Source organism: Prionailurus viverrinus, chromosome A2 (genome assembly GCF_022837055.1).
Source record: "Prionailurus viverrinus isolate Anna chromosome A2, UM_Priviv_1.0, whole genome shotgun sequence".
Lineage (NCBI taxonomy): Eukaryota > Metazoa > Chordata > Mammalia > Carnivora > Felidae > Prionailurus > Prionailurus viverrinus.
Genome location: NC_062562.1, coordinates 97,187,638 through 97,211,299, shown reverse-complemented (window position 1 = coordinate 97,211,299; position 23,662 = coordinate 97,187,638). Strand labels below are relative to the sequence as shown.

At 36.9% G+C, this 23,662-nt stretch overlaps 1 long non-coding RNA gene across 1 annotated transcript in view; it reads right to left on the bottom strand.

Annotated features, from left to right (window-relative positions):
- The window catches only part of LOC125160274 (uncharacterized), an 87,699-nt gene that overhangs the window by 47,759 nt on the left and 16,278 nt on the right, over positions 1-23,662 (bottom strand). Inside the window, exon 3 of the long non-coding RNA XR_007150185.1 lies at positions 6,632-6,746. This is a non-coding gene — a long non-coding RNA (uncharacterized LOC125160274). The remainder of the gene's footprint in view (positions 1-6,631; positions 6,747-23,662) is intronic.

Sequence of the window (23,662 nt, the reverse complement as noted above, 5' to 3'; positions counted from 1 at the left end):
ATGTGAAGGTAGAATGACGTGTGCAGCCCTTTATAAGCTAGCGGAGGCAAAGCTGTGAATAATGGCTTATCTTGATACCCTCTTGGCAAGTTTTTAGTATCCTCTTCTCAAACACCAGCCATTTCATGTTCTCCTGATTCTAATGGGCAGAAGAAATCCCCATGTCCTGCCCAAGCCTGTCCTCCTTGGACTTACTCTCATGCTCTGATTCCAAATTCCTCTTTATTATCAATGCTATCATTTTACAGCTCTGCATGTTAAAGTGGTCTCCAGAAACCCATGATAATTTAAGAGTGATGCAACATTTGGGGCCATTTATACTTTATGAAAGACTTCTAGTAATTGATTATTACTTTTTTGCTATAAAATAAATATATAGTTCCTTTTGGAAAATAGGTACATTATGGGAAATTTCACCCATCCTTCTTTAATAAGAGATAAACAATCTTAATCTTTGTGTATCCACACACATATATACGTGTATGAAGAACAAAAAAGAAAATAGGCCTCCGAGTGGAAAGATCTAGGTTTTAGTACTGTCTTTGGCATTTATAAGTTGGGAGATAATGGCTATATTTAGCCTTTATATATATGGTAAAACAGGAGCAATTTCCATTTATCTAAGCCTCATTTTCTTATCTATACAATAATTATATTTCCATTTGCTGTCCCCATTAAGTGTTGTTGTGAAGTACAATTAAGATCATGTATGTAGAGGGGCGCCTGGGTGGCGCAGTCGGTTAAGCGTCCGACTTCATCCAGGTCACGATCTCGCGGTCCGGGAGTTCGAGCCCCGCGTCAGGCTCTGGGCTGATGGCTCGGAGCCTGGAGCCTGTTTCCGATTCTGTGTCTCCCTCTCTCTCTGCCCCTCCCCCGTTCATGCTCTGTCTCTCTCTGTCCCAAAAATAAATAAACGTTGAAAAAAAAAAAATTTAAAGATCATGTATGTAGAAATCAGTTGCAAAATATAATGTGTAAGATTCAAAGATTCAGAGCAATGCATTCTTAGGGATGCTAATCTTCGTATGAATCCTGTTTGTACCTTTCTGGTCTCTGTTGATGTGAAGGATTTACTCTTGGTACATAAAATTATTGAGATTGGCACAAGCAAATGTGTTAATTATTCCACAGAAACATTGGGCCTTTAAAATAAAAATTCCATCATAATATATAATAACAAAGAAGTTTTCCATACCTTCCCTTGCACTATAAGTTAACCAATAGTTTATTCTCATCATGTCAAAGGTAGACATAGCTCCCCTAAGATAGGTCCTTTTTGTCTTGGCCACAACTGGAACTTACTAATTTTTTTATTAGGCCAGTATCACAGCAGAAACAACGCAGTCAGCAAACAGGGTGGAACAGATTAGATCTATAAGATGTCAGTATCATTTTCTCTGTTTTCAAGGCAAATGAAATCTCGCATGCCTTAGTTTCAATGACTAAGACAAGAAGCTGACCTTGTGGGTAGAGGTCAAGTGCAATTTGATAAGGACCTTGGTCTCAAAATATATTAAAGATCAGAACATCATATAAATGACTAGGATGAAGTTTCCTAAGCTGTTATAAGAACTAGAGAATGTCAAGTTTCAAGGAACCTCAGATATCAGCTAATCAAGCCCTTTCATTTTACAGATGAGAAACAAGAACAGTGTACTGATTAGCCTGAGATGGTATAGGTAGAGTAAGTGGTAAAACCAGGACAAAAGTATGGATCAGTAATATCACTTGCATATCAATATTTGTAATTCCAGTAATTATTTATACTTTTTAAGGTGCCTTCTAATTTTACTTATAAATACTACTTCATGAGTACTTAGGGCACTCCCTAAAATACTTTCTCCATCTTCCCAGGATATAGAACTGGTTCCACATATGGATTATACACTCAAAGGAAGCTTTCCATAGAGAGGAAGAAGAGGGATAGGAATGCTGTGATTCCATGGTTTTCATTAATTCTTTATTTCTCCTTATCTTTATTTTTTTTTTACTTTTTTTTTTCTCAACGTTTTTTTATTTATTTTTGGGACAGAGAGAGACAGAGCATGAACAGGGGAGGGGCAGAGAGAGAGGGAGACACAGAATCGGAAACAGGCTCCAGGCTCCGAGCCATCAGCCCAGAGCCTGACGCGGGGCTCGAACTCACAGACCGCGAGATCGCGACCTGGCTGAAGTCGGACGCTTAACCGACTGCGCCACCCAGGCACCCCAATTTCTCCTTATCTTTAATTGGAAAGGTCTTTGCTCATTTGCTTTGAGGATGTCTAGAGCAACATGCCTTAATATTGATGTTCTCAGGACATACCATGTCAATTACTCCTTCTTCTCTTCTTAATCTCTCTGTGCCTCATTTTTAAAAAATCTGCAACATGGGAGTGTGGTAGTACCTACCCCATAGATTACTGTGAGAAGTAAGTGAGACAACATATGTAAATTTTGAACATTGTTAACACATAGCAAATTCTAGTAACATTAGCTATTATTTTCACCATTGTTATTGTTATTTGCTAAATCCTTTCTTCAGTGTAAGATACCACTTTTTTAAAAATCTTGTTGAGGGGGGCTAGGGGCAGAGATAGAGGGAGAGAGAATCCCAAGCAAGCTCCACACTGTTAGCACAGAGCCCAATGCAGGGCTTGATCTCATGAACTTAGAGATTATGACCTGAGCTGAAATCAAGAGTCAGACACTCAACCCACTGAGCTTCCCACGTGCCCCAGGGATACCACTTTTTAAGGTAGGAGAGCAATTCATAAGGCATGTAGAAAAATCTGGCCATATAGCCTCAATAGAATATCTGAGATTAGTTTAAAAGGCTGATCTAACTGTAGAATAATTTTAAGATCCCATTGAAATTTGCTCCTTATCATTACAATGACATAAGATGGTATAAATAATAGTATGTTTATGAACAGAACTTTTCTTTTTAATGTGTAAAATTTTACATTCAGCTATGAAAGGAAAAAATTTACTAGGAATATGTAAAAACAATTCTGTAAACGTGTTAATCTCTCCTAATAATCTTACTGCACAAAGAGATAAAGATTATTATCTCAATTTTATATGCTTCCTAAGGACTTTCTACTTCTCTGATTGTATCTGGGCCTTTTCTCCCTGACTTATTAGGCTTTCTAGAGGCTACATTCTTAAATTATAGTTTATTCTCAAAGAGAAATGAAACAGGCTCAGGTCACAATAAAAATGTGTCTATATACTGAATGCTTATTGCATGTCAAATGTTTTATGGACCCAACCTCCTTGAAGTTCACATTAACACTGCAAGACAGACATTATGAGCCCCATTTTTCAAATAAGAAAATGGAGCCTCAGAGAGATTGACTGACTTTCCCAAGGTCACACAGCTCATAAATGCCATAGCAAAGATTCAACCTTAGCTTGATCATTTCATGATGCCATGCAGAAATTTTGAAAAGTTTTATTGAAAAAACAACATTCCAGAAAATACTACCTTTTAATACTACCTTCTACATATATAGAAATATTAAGAATAAAATGTAAGTGAGCAATTCAAATGAATAGAAATATAAAAGGAAATAGCTTTTAAACCAGCTGTTCTGTAAGAAACCTGTGATTCTATATTGCAGTATTCAACAGAGTATCCCAGCAAATAAATACATATATACTTTAACACTGAGCAGATGTGGTTACAAAGATTTTTTTTCCATTTAACGTGTATTAACATGAATGATCAGTTTGTTCTTTCTTGAAAGTAAATAATTTTTTCACATCTTCTGTGGAATATCTGAGACTTCTAATGGTCTTTTGGGATTACTCATACCCCAATTTCCCTGAAAGCAGTGCTACTTTAACACCATCTCAGAAGCACCACTCAGAAGGTGGGGAGTCAGGATACATATGCACGTGAAGGAAAGTCTTGGGGTTTTCTGGAGCACAGAGCATTGTGGGGGAGCAGCCTCTGTGTCTGGATTTGGGAATGGACATGTATTTGGAGAGCAGTAATGGTCACTCCTGGCCTCCGTGGATCCTCTGGTTTGCCTTAAATATTTTGTTTGTTACATGGCAGTTTTTACTGCCTGATTACAGTTAGATGCCAGTTCCTAAGTGCAGCAACCATATGTTGGAATGAAAGCAGTTATCATAAATTATGTCAGTGTTATCATTTATCAAGGAAAAAAATTTTATGAGCGCTATTTAGAACCGGATAATTTTATCTGGAATCCTATGATACTCCTATGATTCTCTGGAATCCTATGATACTCTTGTGTATGTAAGGGGCAGGTGCTGCCAAACTGCATGGAGCCCTTTAAGAATTGCTGAAGAGCCTTTTCCACTCTGAGAGCTGCTTTTTAATTAGACTTTTCATGTTGTCTGTATAAGTCATAGTAATTCATACCATCAAAAACATAATTATCTTAAATATTTTTGGATCTCCAGCTGGATTTAATTAAGCAAGAGGGTACCTCCATGTTTATACTCACCAAATGGTTGTCAATCCCATGTAAATTTCACAAAAAGTCTCATGTCATGTATACTTTTAAGGCTCTGGATTACTTTTATTACAAATTGTGGTGCCATAAAACAAAAGAAATGCTTTTTTAAAATGAAACCATTGTGAGGTATCGTAAAAATGAAAACATGGGCCTGTAGAGTCAGAAAAACTTAAGTTTGAACTTAGACTCTGCGTCTTACTAAATGGAAGACTGAACAAATCTCTTAATCTCTCTGGGATGCAGTTTCTTCCTTGATAAAATGAAGATGCCATGGCCAAACAGGGTTGTTGGGGAGGTAATTAGCATGATGCCTGTCCATATTAGGTCTCAAACGATTTTGAGTTTAAGGTGATCATTTGCAGTACCCTATAACTCCTCCCCAATCTCACTCCATTCCCTTCCCACTCAGAAGCAACTATTATTTTTATTCTAAAATGTCTACTTATTATTTCCATGATTTTCTTAATCACATGTGTTTGTGTCCTTAAGCAATAAAAATTTTCTTCTGCCTCACATATTTTTACACTTACTCTTCTCAGCTTAAGGTCACCTCCTCCATGAAGTTTCCCCCAACCCCCCAGGCTCCACCCTGACTGTCCCCGCCTTTCCCCAACTCATTGTCTGAAAATAGAACCCTGTCACTTTCCCAGTTGACACTCTAGTGGCTCCCCAGTTCTCTTGGTCCAGGCATAGAGACTAAGGGTTCATGCAACATAAGCAACCTGCAGTGTGATTCCTAACTTTTCTGAAAAGACTGATCACAGCTCCCTTGGGAAAGCCCTGCTACTCTTGATGGATGCCTCCTATTGGAAGGTCTTAACTCATGGAAAATGTGGAGCAGAGAAATGCAGACCTACTCTGAAGTCAAAATATATTTTCAGGGGAAGACACATTTTTATATCATCCATGTAAATAACTATGAATACTCATGACTCTACTTTGAGTTCCACTATGATGACTGAAATAATATTTAAAAAATGCCCTTGCTTACAGACAGGGAAATTTATAGGGAGAAAAAAACAACTCAAAGACTTTAGAAAAGATTTTTGATTTGATTTTGTTTGTTTTAAGATCTAGATCATTCTAATGCATCTCTGAAAACCCCTTCTATATTAAAAAATTAGTAAAAGTATTATAAATACAATGCCGCATTAATATGATTATAGGGAGGCTTTAAGTCAAACAAGTGATGTAGGGAAACTATATTTTTATGTATTCAGCCTATATGTATTCACATTTTCTAATTAGAATTTAATATTACTACTTTTATCTTAGAGTTTTTTAGTTTTGTATTTAAACTTTCATTATATACTGATGTCATATACATAATTTACTTGATGCTGAGTCCTTAGGAACATAGTCTACAAATGTAACACTGTTCCTGGAATAAATAAGATTCACTTGATGGGATGATTTCCATTGAGGAAATAGACTGGGAACTTCTGTATTTGGCAGAAAGTTAATCTCCAAATGTGAGTATTCCAAATGTTGCTTTGACCGAAGTCTTTAGAAAGAAAATAAAGCCAGTTTCTGCTTTGAAAGCAGTTGACCTCCAAAGTTTTAGATTGATTCTAAATTGGAATTTTTTGCTGAGTTGTCTTGAAAGTTTTTTCATTTTGTTTTGTTTTTGTCATATGTACAGAAAGGTCCAAAAGGACCTAGGGCATTAGTTTATTTATATGATATGAGGTTAGGAATCCTGTTAGCTCTTAAATACACCATTAGGATCTTCTCTTACCCTGATAACATTATCATATTTCTAATAACTTGAGTCTCAGAGTTGCCAGCAACTCTTGAGAGAATGGCTCCCCATATTAGATCTTCAGAAATGTGCAAGATAAGACTTCATGATTTCCTACCTGAAAATGAATATTATTGGGACAATTTAAGAGATTTGGGGAAAAGAATTTTGCCTAGGCATCTTATAGGATTCCTCTCTGCCATGCTTTAATCTGAACCAACAGGGTACCATTGTGCCTTGCTCTGCCCTGACCTCAGTCTCACATCTCCCAAGGGCCAGTCCAACTCCTAGAACCAAAACTTTATTCTCTCTCGCTAAAACAAGGTTTTCTTTTAAGCGAAAACATTCAGTCTAATTTGATGAAGGTCATATTTCCCGGGCTGGTGGTTCTGAGAATGACAAATTGATGCCCACTTACCTGGCATAGATCTTCATTATGGTTTAGCTGAGTCACAGCTTCACAGCGTGGTATTTTCTTTAGTGTCATAGTTCATTTCTGCCACACAGGATTTTTAACATAGAAGTTGGGTTTTCTGTGATCAAGAAAGAGGAATCATATGATTTTCACATAATTTTCTTCCCTTAAATTAACTAGTTCCTTCATTTAAGGATCATTTTGTTTCTAAAAATAAAAAAGACACCAAATGCCTCCAGACAGAGAAGTTCCCTTTTCCTTCTTCTGTTTCTCATCAGGTAGAGATCTCAGGAAGAGTGAAAAGAGAAGAGTAGAATGAGGAGCTACAAGTTAAATTTAGATCTAGCCAGACTTCTCCCCAGGAACTTAAGGGTATGTTTCCTTGCCACACCTGCCCCCCCCCCCACCTCCGTGAATCAGAGTCTTGAAGGAGAGGCCAGGAAACTAGTGTGCTTTTAAAGTTCCCCCGTGTGATTCCAATCTGTATCCAGGCTTGAGAAGCCCTGGAGTTTCTGATCATAAAACAATATTGAATACTTCTTGTGTCCCCCACACCTTGCATTTGCTACTACATATTACTTGTGTGACTTTTAATATTGTCTATACTGTTTGTTTTTTTTTATCTGAAGGTGGTGAGTAATGACGACTGGTCTATTTTTTGTTTTTCACAATGAATACCACAAGCAAAAACATTTACCTTCCATATAGCATTTTGTTCTGTTTGAGGATGTTGTAAATGTGCACCATTGTGTTTAGGGTGATCAATATATTGATTCCCGTCCACTCACTCTGTCACAGTTACTAAGTACTAAAGTATTTAGATAATGGCTATTATATAATTTTATTTTTAAAATAAAATTCATTCATTCAACAAATATCCATTGGGTATGTCTCTTGATACTCCCTTATTTAGAATGCCTCCATCACAGAATCTTGGATGCTAAGGCTAAAAAGGATCTATTCTGATATTCCCAACTAGAATATGGAAAAACTGAGACCCAGAGGGTACTGTAACTTATTCAAGACTAGTTACACTAGACTAAAACATTTAGTTAGTGGCAGAGCTAAAAATAAACACAAATACTCTTACTTAATCTTATACCTGAAGTCCTTGAGCCATATTTTAATATGGCTATCTACTGTTGCACAAAAAATTACTCTAACATTTAGTAGCTTAAAACAATAAACGTAATTTGTTTTATCTCACCATTTCTCTGGGCTAGTAATTTAGACCAGGCATAGTGAGAACACCTTGACTTTGTTCCTTGATGTTTGGGGCTTTAGTGGAAGATTTATAGGTAGGGGGCTAGACTCATCTGAAGGTTATTTCCTTACATGTATGGCATCTTATGCTCATACTGTTGATCAGAACACCCATACTTGGCCCTTCTATGTGTTATGGCCTGGGTTCCTTACAACATGGTGTCTGGGTCCAAGAGAAAGTGGCTCAATAAAAAGAGAGAGCCAAGGGAAAATAGCTGAGTTGGATAGTCATAAAGAGTTATTCTGCCACACTCTGAAAGTCAGGTCAGTTACTGTGGTACCCAGATTCAAGAGGAGGGACTATAGCCCCCCCCCCCACCTCTTGGAAGAGTGTCCACATCACATTGTAAGAAGATAATGTGGGATTATATACCTATCAGAGCCACCATCTTTGGGAGAAAACAATCTGCCTCAAGTCAGAGATTATTTATGGGAGCCTGGTACAAGTTGAAAACCATGGCTATCACTTTTTATATAAATAAGGCAAGAGAACACAACTCCATCAAGAATGTATCTCTGAAAAGCCTAAAGTAAATCATGCTTAAACAATATATCCCCTTAAAAAACCCACATACACACTATATATACCTCCTACAATTAGTGTTCTGATTTTATGCTCTAGCTTCATGCTCTGGCTTATTAATGCTGTGTACGTGATGGTAGTAAGACAATGAACAAATTTTCTCTTTATTATTTTCCACAGCACTTGGAAAATTAGAGGGACTTCAGTCCCATATATGGACTCTCAAGAAGTCAGGAAAAAATTACAATATATCTGGGCAATTGAGTGGAGTAAGGCAACTAAATGTCTCCTGGAGCCTAGAACTTTCCCCTCCCAAGCATATATTTTACAACTTCCTCTTTCTTTCTCTGTATCTTTATACAGAATGTAGCTCTGAGAGGGAATTGCTTGTGCCTTTCTCACTCACAGTTGCATTTCTAGTGCCAGCATAGCCCTTAGCACAATATGTATGTATGTTGATATATGTCAACATATATATGTCAATATATATATTGAATCATTTAATCTTTCATCAGAAACATTACAGAGTGTGTACATGCTGAAAAATATCAAGACTTCTTTTTATTATCATTGTAATTTTTCCAACGGTTTATTCATGGGAGAGAAGTAGAATTTTACTGGGTTTATTTCCAATATGAATAAGTAAGTTCATAGTCCAAACCCACAAGAAACTTATTATATAAAGGTATATTAGAAACATCTCTCATTACTTTAGAATATTAAAAATATATATCTGAATGTTGAAAGATAGGAATCATTGACAAACTCTAAACCCAATAGGATATTATTTTCCACTGTGATTAATGCAAAATAACCAGAAAAGTTAAAACATTTTAAATCATCTAAAATTTGATTTCATGATAGAAAACCTTAGTCTTACTTTTTATTTTTTAAACTTACCACAATGACACCTTGTTTTTGAAAATAGTCTGTTTTTTTCAGCCTGACTGTTGCTGATATAGTTGGGCAAATACCAACATAATTTAGTAGATTCAAATACTTTTTACATGCTATTACCAATCTTAGTTACTGACTCAGGGAGCCACTGCTAACTATCTCTCATACTACATATAATAACTTAAATACATGCATAAAGACAGTATTAAAAAATAAGATGAAAAACCTCTCTAATCCTTTCAATTTAATGTCAAAGTTATTTTGTTGTATAGGTCTCAAAGGAAGAACATCCTTATTAATTCATCCTTTCTAACCACTAAACAAGTAGGTGGTCTAAGTCCTTTTTGAAAGTTCTATTAATTTACTTTGGAAATCATTTTCTAGTATTTTTAGAATTTAAAACATAGTCCTTGAATTAAAAATGAAGCTGGGACAGAGTCCTTGATTCAAGTATAATTAATTGAATAACCCTTAAGTCAAACCCCAACTGAAGAGCCCTTTAAAACTAACTTAATTCTGAAATACATCCCCAAAGAAGTACATGTATAAGTTTTTCTTGATGGTATAATATTATAAAGACAATGTTGAAAGATTTATATGTTACTCAATCATGATAACTTAAATATTATATCCTATAAAAATGAAAATCTTGGATCATATCAAATGTTTCTTCTCACCTATTTATTAGAGTTCCCTATAATTATGGTGTATTTAAATTTTAGTGGCCTGTTTGGGAAAATATCTGGTGTTGTTCGTCTATAAATGAAGATCACAAGGCTTTTTAGATGGTTCATGAACTTCTTTCTTGTAGCATTGATGCTTATGAACTTTTGGTCTATAATCACCGCCTGCACTTTCATTCTTAGCATGAACTAATGACATACTTTTCCTGTCAGTATATAATGAGTACACATACACATACATGCAGTGCAAGGCATAAATGGTGGGACATTATTCTTAAACTTGTTCGCCACTCAAGTTATCCATAAACTGAAAATGTGAGAACCACCTATCCATGTAATATCTAATTCCTAGTTTGTCTGAAATTTTCCCTTCACTAATTGATTTAATCTCTCCTGGCACCTATTTTGGCATAATATAGTTGCAGTCTATTTGAAATTAATTCTCCAAATATGCCTAACTGCTGAGTGCACAGGTTATGTCGGTCATTTTGTGGGTAATGAAAGTAGAAAAGTCGTAGCCAGTTTTTTTCTGTATTGAGTACCTAGTTTGTTTAATTTTGAGCAAGGGAGCAGGAAAGAGGAACCCAAATTCTCAACCTTTAACCCAGCTCTGTGGAAATTAAAATCAGGGAGACATAGTCACTGGGTACAGGGACTGTAAGATCTGAAAGATCTGATATTGAATCCCAGATCTGCCACTTCCTCACCTGCAAACCTCCCCTTTTAGGGTTGTTGAGTGGATTAATTTAGGTGATGAGAATAACTACTTTGAGCACTGCTCTAGGCACACAGTTATTATCTTACAAATAGCTCATCACAAGGGCAGCACTCTACATGTAATGCATGGACTTTTCATTTCATATTGGGTTAATTAAAAATATTTCAATGACCCTACCCACTAGACCATTCAACTACTATTTATAGTCATGACTTTTATTTTGTTTTATTGCTACATGAAAACCCACTGTCCATAGAATCAGAATTAAGATTTAAATTCAGTTAAATTGCGTCAAAAACACTTGCATTTAATGCTTTAATTTTGTCCATTTCAATTGGAGTTAAAAAAGGCCACCCTCCTTTGTCCATCCACCTACCTTCTAACAGCCACACTTCCAGTATATCCAACCAGAAAGTATATTACATTTTGCTTTGATTTTTTCCTCTCTTTTATTAACTAATTACATTGGAGATCTGCTCTTGGTAAAATACCCAATATATATGTCATAATTCTCTTATGTCTATATTTGTGCAGTACATGTCCACCTATCTTTGTGTATATACAACACGACAATCCAGGTTTTAACTATATGTAGTATCAATGCTTCCATAAGATTCTATGAGGGTATCTTATGACATATTGTAGACTGGCTCCTGGCAAGCACGAGTTAACCAGAAATTCAAGATTTGGTAGCTTGGGAACATCAATTTTTCTACATGAAAAGTGAGATGAGGTAGTCAGCCTCATCTTGTCTATGTGAACAATTGCACAAGGGAATGCAGACTCTAGCAACCTGATTCCAGTCCTGTACAATGGTGTAGGGGATGGTTTCTTTGGTTTCTTCCACTTGTGTTTCTCAGTAGTTGCTCCTTTTCTTGTGACCTGATTCCCAACTTTCAGGCTGTCTAAAAACCCCAATATTAAGGCCCCAAAAGAGGCCACCTTACCTGACTGTGTCCCCTGACCCTTTTAATCCTGGCTTACTACCTCCCACCCACTGCCCTGCCAGCTGGTTGTCCTTTTGGAATGCTGCTGTTACATTACTAATTTCTCAGTCACCTTATAACAGCTTAATGTGCCCCCTTTCTACCACTTCCTCACACCATTAGTATATTCACTATGTATGTTCGACAAAGAAGTGTTCTGCTTTCCCTCTAATTACACTCAGGCTGCTTACTCTTCATTCTCACTAAATTAACCCTAATTTGGCTCATTGGGACTTTATACTTTTCTAATTATTAGCCACATCCTGAAGGAGAAGTTCTTGCCTAGGAGATTAAGCTAGGATGCTGAGACTCTCCAGACCTTACGCCTCAAACTCGAACTAAAGTGGGAAAAACCAATCACCATAGACAACTCTTTGGCCAAGTGATTTAACAAACAGCTGAGCTCGCTGGATATTTGGTAGCATGTAGTCATAACAACAGAGTCCTGTTTCTTTTCTACCGGGCTATTTAGCAATTTTCTTCTGTAGTGCAGAGATTTATTCAATTTTTTTTTAACATTTGTTTATTATATTATTGAGAGAGAGGGACAGAGCATGAGTGCGGGAGGGGCAGAGAAAGAGAGAGACACAGAATCCGAAGCAGGCTCCAGGCTCTGAGCTTCCAGCACAGAGCCTGATGCGGGGCTCAAACTCACAAACTGCAAGATCATGACCTGAGCCAAAGTCAGATGCTCAACCGACTGAGCCACCCAGGTGCCCCCCTCTGTGACTGCTCTTAAAGCCACTACGAGTTGGTATATAGCCCTAAGTGTGCCCCCAAGAAACACGTCTCTAGGAGAATATGGATAAGAATCTGTGAAATTGGGGGCGACTGGGTGGCTCAGTCGGTTGAGCGTCCGATTTCGGCTCAGGTCATGATCTCGCGGTTTGTGAGTTCGAGCCCCATGTCGGGCTCTGTGCTGACAGCAAGGAGCCTAATGGCCTCATGAAATTTTAATTACCTTCTTAAAAGGCCTAGCTCCAAATATAGTCATATTCTGGAGCACTGGGGGTTAGAACTTCAACATAAGCATCTTAGGGGGACACAGTTTGGCCCCATGATGTGTGTGTTTTGTGTAATCTAATCCCAACTCCCTTTTCCAGCCCCATGGCTCCCTGTAGCTCACAGGAGTCAAATTCATCACATTCCCCCACATGATAGGACTCCACATATTGCTTTAGTCTAACTGAGAGCTCTTCCTTCCTCTGCTTGGTAAACTCCCACTCTTCTGTCACAACTAATTCAAACTACATTATTTCAGGAATCTTCTGTTACCCGTGCTAGGTGCATTTATTCTCCCAGTCCTCTTATTGTCTGTTACCTCAACTTCACTTCAAGTTTCATGTTGGTAAGGATCTCATATATTTTTGTTTACTGTATTTCCAAGGTCTAGCACATGATTTGGCACAAAATATAAAAGCTCAACAAATACAATTTTTTGTTTGAATGAAATGACTCCCAGAGTTTACTGTGTTCACAAACACAAATGACCAAGCAAACAAAATCAGCATAAGGAAATGATGTACCTTTCAGACTTTCTAAAATCCTAAGTAAGAAATCAAAGACTTAACAAAGAAATCTCTAGTTGTGACCAAAATCTGGTATCTGCCCCATAATGATATACTTTATTTAGTTCCCACACAGGCAATACATCTGTAATAATTGTTGGTAAGGTTATTTATGACCTCTGGCCATTTGACTTGTGTCTGTTGAAAATCTTATTATCTGTTTGTCTTATGATTCAGTTTTGTTTTATGCTTTTTCTTTTTGCCTTTTTATGATAATTTCAGCACTCACCAGTGATATGCTTATTAAGTGGGCAAAAGCACCCTAGTGAAGCATTTCAATGGCGCAGCACTGTTTGTGATGGTAGTTCAAGGCAGCTGTCACTGCACTTTCACGAGGAACCTCACAACGTAGACAAGGAAAAGAGAAGAGCTATTAAAATAGCGAATAGCCCTGATTCAACATCCTCTATTTCTTGGCCACATTCTGGAGCTATCCAGGAATGGATGTCCTCATGATTCATTCCAAACAATTCTGTAATGAAATAAGGGCATCTGCTTCTCTCTAAGCAGTGTCATTAGACTGAGTTTTCATTGTTTGGCTTGCTGCCCTCCAGAGGGAAGAAGTAATCTTGCCCCAAAAGGAGAGAGATAAGGACAAAATGTGTATCCTCTAGGCCCTATGATCCTGACCACTGTTTGGACCACAGGAATTTTCTAAAGAAATTGTGGTTTATATACACAATGGAATACTACTTGACAATGAGAAAGAATGAAATATGGCCTTTTGTAGCAACATGGATGGAACTGGAGAGTGTTATGCTAAGTGAAGTAAGTCATACAGAGAAAGACAGATACCATATGTTTTCACTCTTATGTGGATCCTGAGAAACTTAACAGAAACCCATGGGGGAGGGGAAGGAAAAAAATAAAAAAAGAGGTTAGAGTGGGAGAGAGCCAAAGCATAAGAGACTCTTAAAAACTGAGAATAAATTGAGGGTTGATGGGGGTGGGAGGGAGGGGAGGGTAGGTGATGAGCAATGAGGAGGGCACTTGTTGGGATGAACACTGGGTATTGTATGGAAACCAATTTGACAATAAATTTCATATTTAAAAATTCAAGCAGAAGTAAATATATAAAAAAGAAAAGAAGGGGCGCCTGGGTGGCGCAGTCGGTTAAGCGTCCGATTTCAGCCAAGTCACGATCTCGCGGTCCGGGAGTTCGAGCCCCGCGTCGGGCTCTGGGCTGATGGCTCGGAGCCTGGAGCCTGTTTCCAATTCTGTGTCTCCCTCTCTCTCTGCCCCTCCCCCGTTCATGCTCTGTCTCTCTCTGTCCCAAAAATAAATAAACGTTGAAAAAAAATGTTAAAAAAAAAGAAAAGAAAACATTTGAAAAAAAGATCTCTGTTTAAGCATAAGCAATATGTTTCCTCCTTCTTTCATCTCTGATTGCTGAGTACTGCCATGCTTAATACTCGATTCTCTATTCATCATTCTCCTCCTTCATAGAGTTGTAGGGTTATTGGACTTAGAGAGCTTATAGTGCACTTTCTCATTTTACACAGCCCTGGTCCTTATCTCACCATATTCCCATAAGTAGCCAACAGCAGGGCTGGGACTTGAATCCATATCTCCAAACTGGCACTTGTTATTTCCCGGCAGCGACACCCCAGCCAGTTACTTTATCCTCCTCCACCATGTCAGTGATGAACTCTAAATGATACCAGTCATTCAGAGCTTCTTTTTTTTTTCTGGTGTCTTTTTACTATTTTTTATTTTTCATTGTGGTAAAATACACAAAACATAAAATTCACCATCTTGACCATTTTTAAGTACACAGTTCAGTGGCAATTAGTAAATTCATCTTGTATAACCATCACCACTATCCATCCCCAGAAGTTTTATTATCCTGCACAAATGAAGCTGTGTGCCCATTGAACAGTAACCTCCCCACCTGCCCCCATTCCCACTGAGATGGTTTTGATTTGCATTTCCCTCTTGATTAATGATGTTGAGCGTCTTTTCATATGCTTAGTGGCCATTTGCATTTTTTCTTTGGAGACATTTGTATTCAGGTCTTTTGCTTATTTTTTAATGTAGTTTTTTTGTGGTGTCCTTGAGGTTTTTTGATTGGGGGGGGTAGTTTTTTGATAAATTATACAACACCTCTCTCTTCCTGAGAAATGTTACACTAAAAAAATGCCATTTGAAGATATAGCAGGGGTGGAATTTACACAGAGTTGCCGAGGGGGCATATTTTTTTGGTCAAATATATATCACAAGCCTAGTCATTGAACATTTTTATCTCTTCTTTGGTCTTAAAACCATAAAGATTGTGGTAGATATAGAGGCTTATCTTATTTACAAGTATTATTTGAGTGTCTGCCCAAAATGGCAGATCACAGATTTCACACACAGTGGGAGAAAGGAAAAGATATTGCTGAACAGAGAAAATAATATGTGGTTAAAGAATTCCTGCTGGCATTGTTTGAGTACCAGATATTGCTGAGGTTAGATATTGTAACTATCTTATGGTCTATTACTCTACAGCTGGGTGGTACCTTTATTTCAAGCACAGATGTTGCAAATTTTAACTATTTTTAGCTACATTTAAGTAATGTTATCATAGTGTTTATTAGGAAAGGCAATTACGAAATGTGAGATAGGATATGTTGTTTTTTTCCCCTGCTGGTGGGAATTCCAAAGAAGCAAAACAGCAATAAGAAGTAAAATGGAAAACTTGGACAGTTTTCTATAATATCACTGAACATGTTCCATCTTTGTGTGTATTTTGTTGGGAGTTGTTTTTATGGGTATATTACGACTGTTCTTCATTGGCCACTGAGATTCATTTCCCTTTATAGTTTAGTAATTACATTTGTGAAATATATTTTTAACAGCTAATCACCACCAGGGTACTCTTAAGAGATGTAATTAGAAAGACCATCAGACATTCTGTCTTAAACGTATTGCTAATTTAGTACTAACTCATTTTTTTTATTGCAACTTGCTGTTGATATCATGAATGAAGCTTTAATTATAGAAAATGGACCTCTCTGAAATGGCACTCTCTTGTTTTAAGTGCCCTCTTTTAATCTGTGGGGTATTCCTTATTGGGGATTATTGTCAAACATTTTTTTAAGTATTCTTCCAGTTACCGGAAGACAGATTAAAAGCAGGGCCACACAATTAAGGTGAGAGGAATATAACTTTCCCTCCCCTTCTGTAAGTCTTTCTTATTCTATTCTCCAAAGCTACACCACAGGGAACATTCCTATTAGCAATGCCAAATAAAACCCGGAACAAAGGCAAGTTGGTTTATTCTGTCTCTTCTTTTTTTCCCTTTTCTATATTTCAAAAACAATTCCTATATATTGTAAACATTAGAAAATGCATATAAGCAAAAGAAAATCACCTGCGATCCCACCTCCTGGAGAGATTTTAGTATCATCTTTGCCACTTACTCAGCTGTGGAAATTTGTGCAGTTTTCGTGGGTACGTGTGTGTATGTATGTTTCTAACTATTCACTTTCTCTTTACTCAGGAAAGAATTGTTTGTTCCTGATACATTGAATTCGGGCTTCATGTTGTGACTTGCTTAGGTCAATGGGATGTGAGTGAGTGTTGTGTCTTCCCCCACCTAAGCAAAGCTTGAAATGCCATTTTGTAGTTTGGCTCCTCTGGCAAGACAACCTCCTGCCAGGAGAACAGCATGCTCCAGATCAGTGCTGCTCCTTCAGTCTTGGTCACAGGAAAACAAGTCATGTGACACAGATCCACAGAGGGAGGTTCAGTTGCCCGGTAGCTCCATGTCACTTGAACAAAAAATAAAGATCTGACCTCTCCAGCCACTAAGATTTGAGGGTTGGTTGTTACACAGCAAATCTGACTAATATTTTACCAAGCCCCCTAAGACTCAGTTTCCATAGCTACAGGATTACAGTAACAATGATAATATCTAAGGCAACTGAAAGGACTCAGGAAGATAATACATTGATAGTGCTTTCTGCATAAAGGAATTCAGAAAATTAATTTTATTGTATTCTTCAAGCCTTTTTTTCTGTGCACATATATATATTTACAAAAATAAGGTGATACTGGGCATTTAATCTGTAGTCCTTTCTTAAAGTGTTAATGTAATAAATACCTATCTGTGTAATAAGATAATTAAATATTCTAATAAGATAATTAAATATTCTAATACACAATTTTTAATGTCTGTGTGGTGTTCCATAGGGTAGATGGACCAAAGTTTATTTCACGAATCCATTATTTCGAGCATTTAGATTACTTCCAAATTCCACTACAGTAGACAATATTATAATGAATATTTCTATAATTAAATTTGAGTCAATTTATTTTTTAATTTTCTTTTAATGCTTATTTTTGAGAGAGAGAGAGCACACACAAGCAGGGGAGAGGCGGAAAGAGAGGGAGGCACAGAATCTGAAGTAGGCTCTAGGCTCTGAGCTGTCAGCACAGAGCCTGACACAGGGATTGAACCCACAGACTGTGAGATCATTACCTGAACTGAAGTTTGATGCTTAACCGACTGAACCACCTAGGGGCTCAAATTTGAGCCAATTTATGATTATATCTTGAGAAGAAAAAAAAAAACCTCTGTCAAAGGGTCTATATGTTTTAAGGATTTTGACACATACTGCAAAACTGTTAAAGTTTACAAACTTATGCAGTTAATAAAGCAGAATTTTGCCGGAAGATAGTTATATTTTCCTATTACTATAATGCTTATAGTATTTAAGATTTACTGTGGTAAAATCCCATCAAGAAATTATGTTAAAATGCATGAACCCTTATGTTGCAGTATTTTTTCCTACTTCTACTGAATTATTTTAGCCAAAAAAATACATATTCTGACTTGTTCTCTAAGTCTCTAATATTTATGTTGATACAAGGAAAAAATGTGCTGTCTGAGCATGATATTATCATTGCTCTTAAACCAGGTGCTGTTGAATTTTATGTCTTTGATAGTATTGTATAAAAATAGCAAGGCACATTTTGCCATAGGACTCATATATATGACAATCAAATTCTTCTATACTGTCTTCTTTTAATAAAATAGAACTTTTGTTATTTTATTTTTCAAGAAACACTGATTTTTTTGAGTTTATTTATTTATTTTGAGAGAGAGAGAGAGCACAAGAGGGGGAGAGTCAGAAAAAGAAAGAGAGGATTCCAAGCAGGTTTCGTGCTGTCAGTGCTGAACCCAACATGGGGCCTGATCCCACCAACTGTGAGACCCTGTCCTGACCTGAAACCAAGAGTCAGATGCTTAACCGGCTGAGCCACCCAGAAGCCCCAAGAAACACTGATTTTTAATTAAAAAATAACTTTAAAGACATTTCTGAATGACTGTGATAAATATCCTGGTCTTAAGTATAAATCAAGGGAACAATTCCTAGGCTATGTTTCCATTTGTGCTATTGATTTTGTTTCCTGTTCTGGTAAATATTGTCAGCCCATGGGCTCATGTGGTTTACCTTTGTGTCAACTAGGTATATGTATGTATTGATGAGTGTGGTGGGTGAGCTTGTGCACTTTACAGTGATGTTTGCTACCCATTTCAAGTGGTGAATTTGTTATATACACAAAACTCCATGAGAAGCATCTCTGTTCTAGGGAGACAAATTAGAATTGAACTGCAGTTAAACCAGTGCCATGAACTATGAACATCCATGGCATTTAACAAAGTATTAACTGATGACAATATAAGCAAACTACTCATAAAAGTATTACTTTTTATGTTTGAAAATTCCTTTGTTATGTGTTTGTTTTAATGGGCTTCTGTTTACACCTTTCTAAATTATTTCAGTATTTTACTTGCCAATGCTTAATTAAGCTGACTCTAAAACAGCAGTTGATATGGACCAGATGGAAACATTTGGCTGGCTCTATTTCCCACAGTTCTTTGGTTTAGGAGAGCCCAGGGATCAACATTAGCCTCACCACTGATACTGGGTTAAGAAGATCCTTGATGAATTGAGTATTTTGGTTTTGATCTTAATTATCTTTGGTTGTATAGACTCTGCATTTAATTCTAACAGAAGGAGAAAAATATAGCACTGCATTTTTAAATTACCTATTGTAGGCATATTGAAGCAGTTAATCAAGGAGCATTAGTTGTAATCTAGCCCAGTATTCACCTTGGTGGCCAACTCCAGAATTAGCACGATTCCACAGAGAGCAACTTTGAAACTGACATTGAAGCACTTGTGAATAATTGCTTCAATACAGTTAAGTTAGAAAAAAGAATATAAATAATTTACATCTGTCTTTAAGCAACAATCATTTCAAAGTATGATTATTATTTTACATGCATGATTTAGATAAAATTCAATATAGTCAATACAGTCGACCTAAGAAAATAACATTTGTCTAATGTTTTTAAAATGAATAGTCATAAATCTCTTAATGCCTTTTAGATTTGGTCCTTGTTGGAAGCTTTTGGTGGTTATAATGGATTGCTAACGAAAGCTCAGAATCCTCATTGGCCCATAACCCTTCAACAAGGAAGGTTCATAAAGAGACCCTAAATGGAAATGTATTGTCATTATTTGGAATTAATTATAAAAAAATGTATGATGAATTAGAATTCTATAAAAATACAAAGTAAAATACGTATTAACCAAGAGAAAGAATGAAATATATTTAACATGTTTAACACTCTTCAAATTGTTAATTTAAGAGACAATAAATCTTTACCAAACTTCTATATTTTTTCCAAAGTAAAACTTTACATACTTTTTAAAGCACAGATGATTCTCCTTTAAAAAGAAAAATTGTTGAGGGGCGCCTGAGTGGCTCAGTCAGTTAAGCATCCCAACTTCGGCTCAGGTCATGATCTCGTGGTTCATGAGGTTGAGCCCTGCATCAGGCTATCTGCTGTCAGCACAGGGCCCTCTTAGAATCTTCTGTCCCCCTCTCTCTCTGCCCCTCCCCTGCTCATGCTCTCTCTCTGTCTCAAAAATAAATACACATTCTGAGGGTTACTGGAGGGTTTGTGGGAGGGGGGATGGGCTAAATGGGTAAGGGGCACTAAGGAATCTACTCTGAAATCGTTGCACTATATGCTAACTAATTTGGATGTAAATGAAAAAAAAATTTTTTTCAATAAATATTAGCCATTATAAAAATCAAAATACACATTTAAAAAAATAAAAAGAAAAATTACTGACAACTTATTTTCAAAGTGCCATTGCCTAATACTGATTTTAAATGTACGTATTTCTAGAATCAGTGTGAAATATGAAAAGAACATAGTTCGAAGAACCGTTTTCAAATTTTTGTCTCTGCCCCTCATTGACTATGAGATCGTAATATAGTCACCTAACACCTGCAAACCTTTGTTTCCTTATGCATAAAGCGGAGATAACGCTTATTTGCATTTAATGTGAGGATAATGTAATAAATAGAATTACCTGGCTCTTCGTATGCACTCAATTCATTTTAGTTTCCTTCCTTCCTTTCCCAACCACCAGTTTTTTCTTAAAAAAAAAAAAAAAAAGCCCATTTTAAGACATGTTTTAATTTAGCTAAAGACTACTATATATGTAGCAACAAGCCCCTGAGGATAAAAGTTTTTCTTTACTGGGGCGCCTGGGTGACTCGGTCGGTTAAGTAGGTGTCCGACTCTCAGTTTCGGCTTAGGTCATGATCTCACAGTTTCATGAGTTAGATCCCCACATCGGGCTCTGCGCTGGCAATGAGGAGCCGGCTCGGGATTCTCTCTCTCTCCCTCTCTCTCTGCCCCTCCCCTACTCATGCTGTCTCTATCTTACTCAAAATAAATAAACTTTAAAAAAATTTTAAAAACTTTTTCTTGATAAACTTTAGGTTCCCTCTCTATCTTTGCAGTGTTTCCTTTAGCTACTCTCACTGAATGCAAACCACCAAAGGGCAGCAGGAAGTACAAAGATCTGTCATAGAAATTCAGTCAGAGATTGGGAAAATACAAATAGGGATTACTTATGGATAGAGATTATCTGGATATATCCCGGACACATTCTGAATTCACTGAACTTGTCTCCATGATTCTCAGTTATCATCCCATCTATATCCCCAAATCAAATCACATGCATTAAGATCACTTCTTTGGCGTTCCTAATTAAATGTATGATCGGCTAAGTCTTATTTCATGGACCGTAATTTCTTTACATGTATAATTTTTAAAAAATGAATTGGCAAAGTGAATCATATGCAAGTTTCTTTAATAAAGAAAGGACCATTCTTTCTTCAATAAAGCAGGTTGCAAAATGTTGGCTTCTTCTGAAATATTAAATTGCCACATTGAAATTGACTTTGACACCATAATTTTAGACAAAAATCCCTTAGATCAGGGCCTTGAATGTTAGCTGTTAGGGTCATGGTGGGAAACAACTGCTATAATGAAGACTATCTGCATCATCATGGCTGACATTGAGGGTTCCAGCTTGGCTGACCATCCCTGATGTCATTAATCCCACTTAATCTGTTTTTCAAGGGAATCCAGCTAATTTTACAGAAACTTTTGAACCGCTTACACAGCCATGCAATGCAAAAAAGATAATTTCCTAGGCACTCAAATTTCAGGGAAATGGACCCTTAAATAATTTAATAGGAAGAAAAAGAAAGCTTTGTAATGATTAAATTATATTTGATAGTACTTTTCTCTGTTAGTAAATATATGCTACTGGAATTGGAAAAACAGGAGCAGGCTTGCCCCTTGTAAGATTCTCAGTGAAATATCTTTGTGTGGAATCTCAGAAATGGTGAGAGGATTGGGAAACATGTATAAATAAAGGGGGTACATAAGAGTAGCTTCCACTCAGGCATTCTCTGTAGTACATAATGGCTCATAAGAGCAAAAAGTGCATCTGACTCATATATTTAATGAGTGAATTTATAACTAAGTGCTCTCTGCCTCATTCCACTTCACCTCCATTTCTGTAAACACAAACATACAGAGACACATGTATAATGAACACCAAGGTTATGCAGAGGGGAAGAAAGTGGACAACTCCAGGGCTGGTGAGCACTGGCACAACAGAGTCTGCGGTTAACAGCGAGCAAATGTTCTGATCAGTGGATGTTTAAGTGGCAGCCATTGTTACGCATTTTGAATAACACCACAGGATAGATATTCCTTTATATAACCCACTTTATTCAGGCCTAAACATCTTCTACCCTAATATATCCTTGAAATCAGAACCAAACAGAATTCTTGAAGGTGATTAAGAGAAACCAAAATGATCAAGAGGATGATTGTGGTTGTTGTTTACTTCTATCCCAGCGAGACTAGGCCTTACAGGCTTTATGGGCAGAAGGTTGAAACCAACAAGGGAAAACCTTTGGTGTGAGGCAAGGTAGTAGTTTCGAGCACACACTAGTCTGGGAATATGATAAGGGTTTAACTAGACCTTTTCCACTAACCTCCTTTCAGTAGGTTTTCATGAGCTCACCTGTACAATGAGAGGTTTGGAAAATTTAAATTCTAGAATCTCTTTCAGTTCTAGCATCCAATGAAATCAGGTTTATCTTTTTCTGAAAGAAGATTTGGTCAAAAGTGTGTGTATAAGGGCCCAATAATGTATATGTAAGGACTAAATCATAAACCCACAAGTTCAAATTCCTATTGGTATTTATAGAATAGTTTGATGTGTGTACGACATTGACTTCTACATAAATTTTTTTTAATGTTTTATTTATTTTTAAGACAGAGAGAGCACGAGCAGGGGAGGGGCAGAGAGAGAGGGAGACACAGAATCTGAAGCAGGCTCCAGGCTCTGAGCTGTGAGCACAGAGCCCAACGCGGGGCTTGAACTCACAAACTGTGAGATCATGGCCTAAGCCGAAGTCGGACGCTTAACCAGCTGAGCCACCCAGGCGCCCCAGATTCTATATAAATATTTTAAAGTTTGACTTAAAAGAGTTTATAATTTGAATTGACCAGTGCAGTGCCTCTCAGGATGTCTCCTGGATAAGAGAGGATACTTTTCATATATCAGTAGTTGTGAAAATGCACTTTTCAAAACAAAGCACCAACATATTTTTTTAATTGACTATATTCCCCATGCTGTAATAGCACCAATATACTTAACTCAGTCATCTATTCAGGTGAGTTGCAGTAATCCAGACAAGTTGTGGCAAAGTCCTGTCATTTCTATTCCAATATAATAAAGAAATGCTAGTAAGTCTTCTGCTAATAAAGAAAGAGCAACACACCTTTCATTCACTGAAATTAGTGGAAGTCAACTAATAGCTAAGCTTGCCTGTTCAGTCCTAGAGTGTTAATTGCACATTATTATTGGTAAATGTAATTAGTAACAAGAGCTAACTTAAGTGAATTTAGTTAAATGATGCAGGACTTCTCAGAACCTTTAGTATCCTAACATCAACCTAATGCTTTTTCCAGAAAAGAGCACATAATATTCCACATTTCTCCAACTTTGTCCTACTGAAT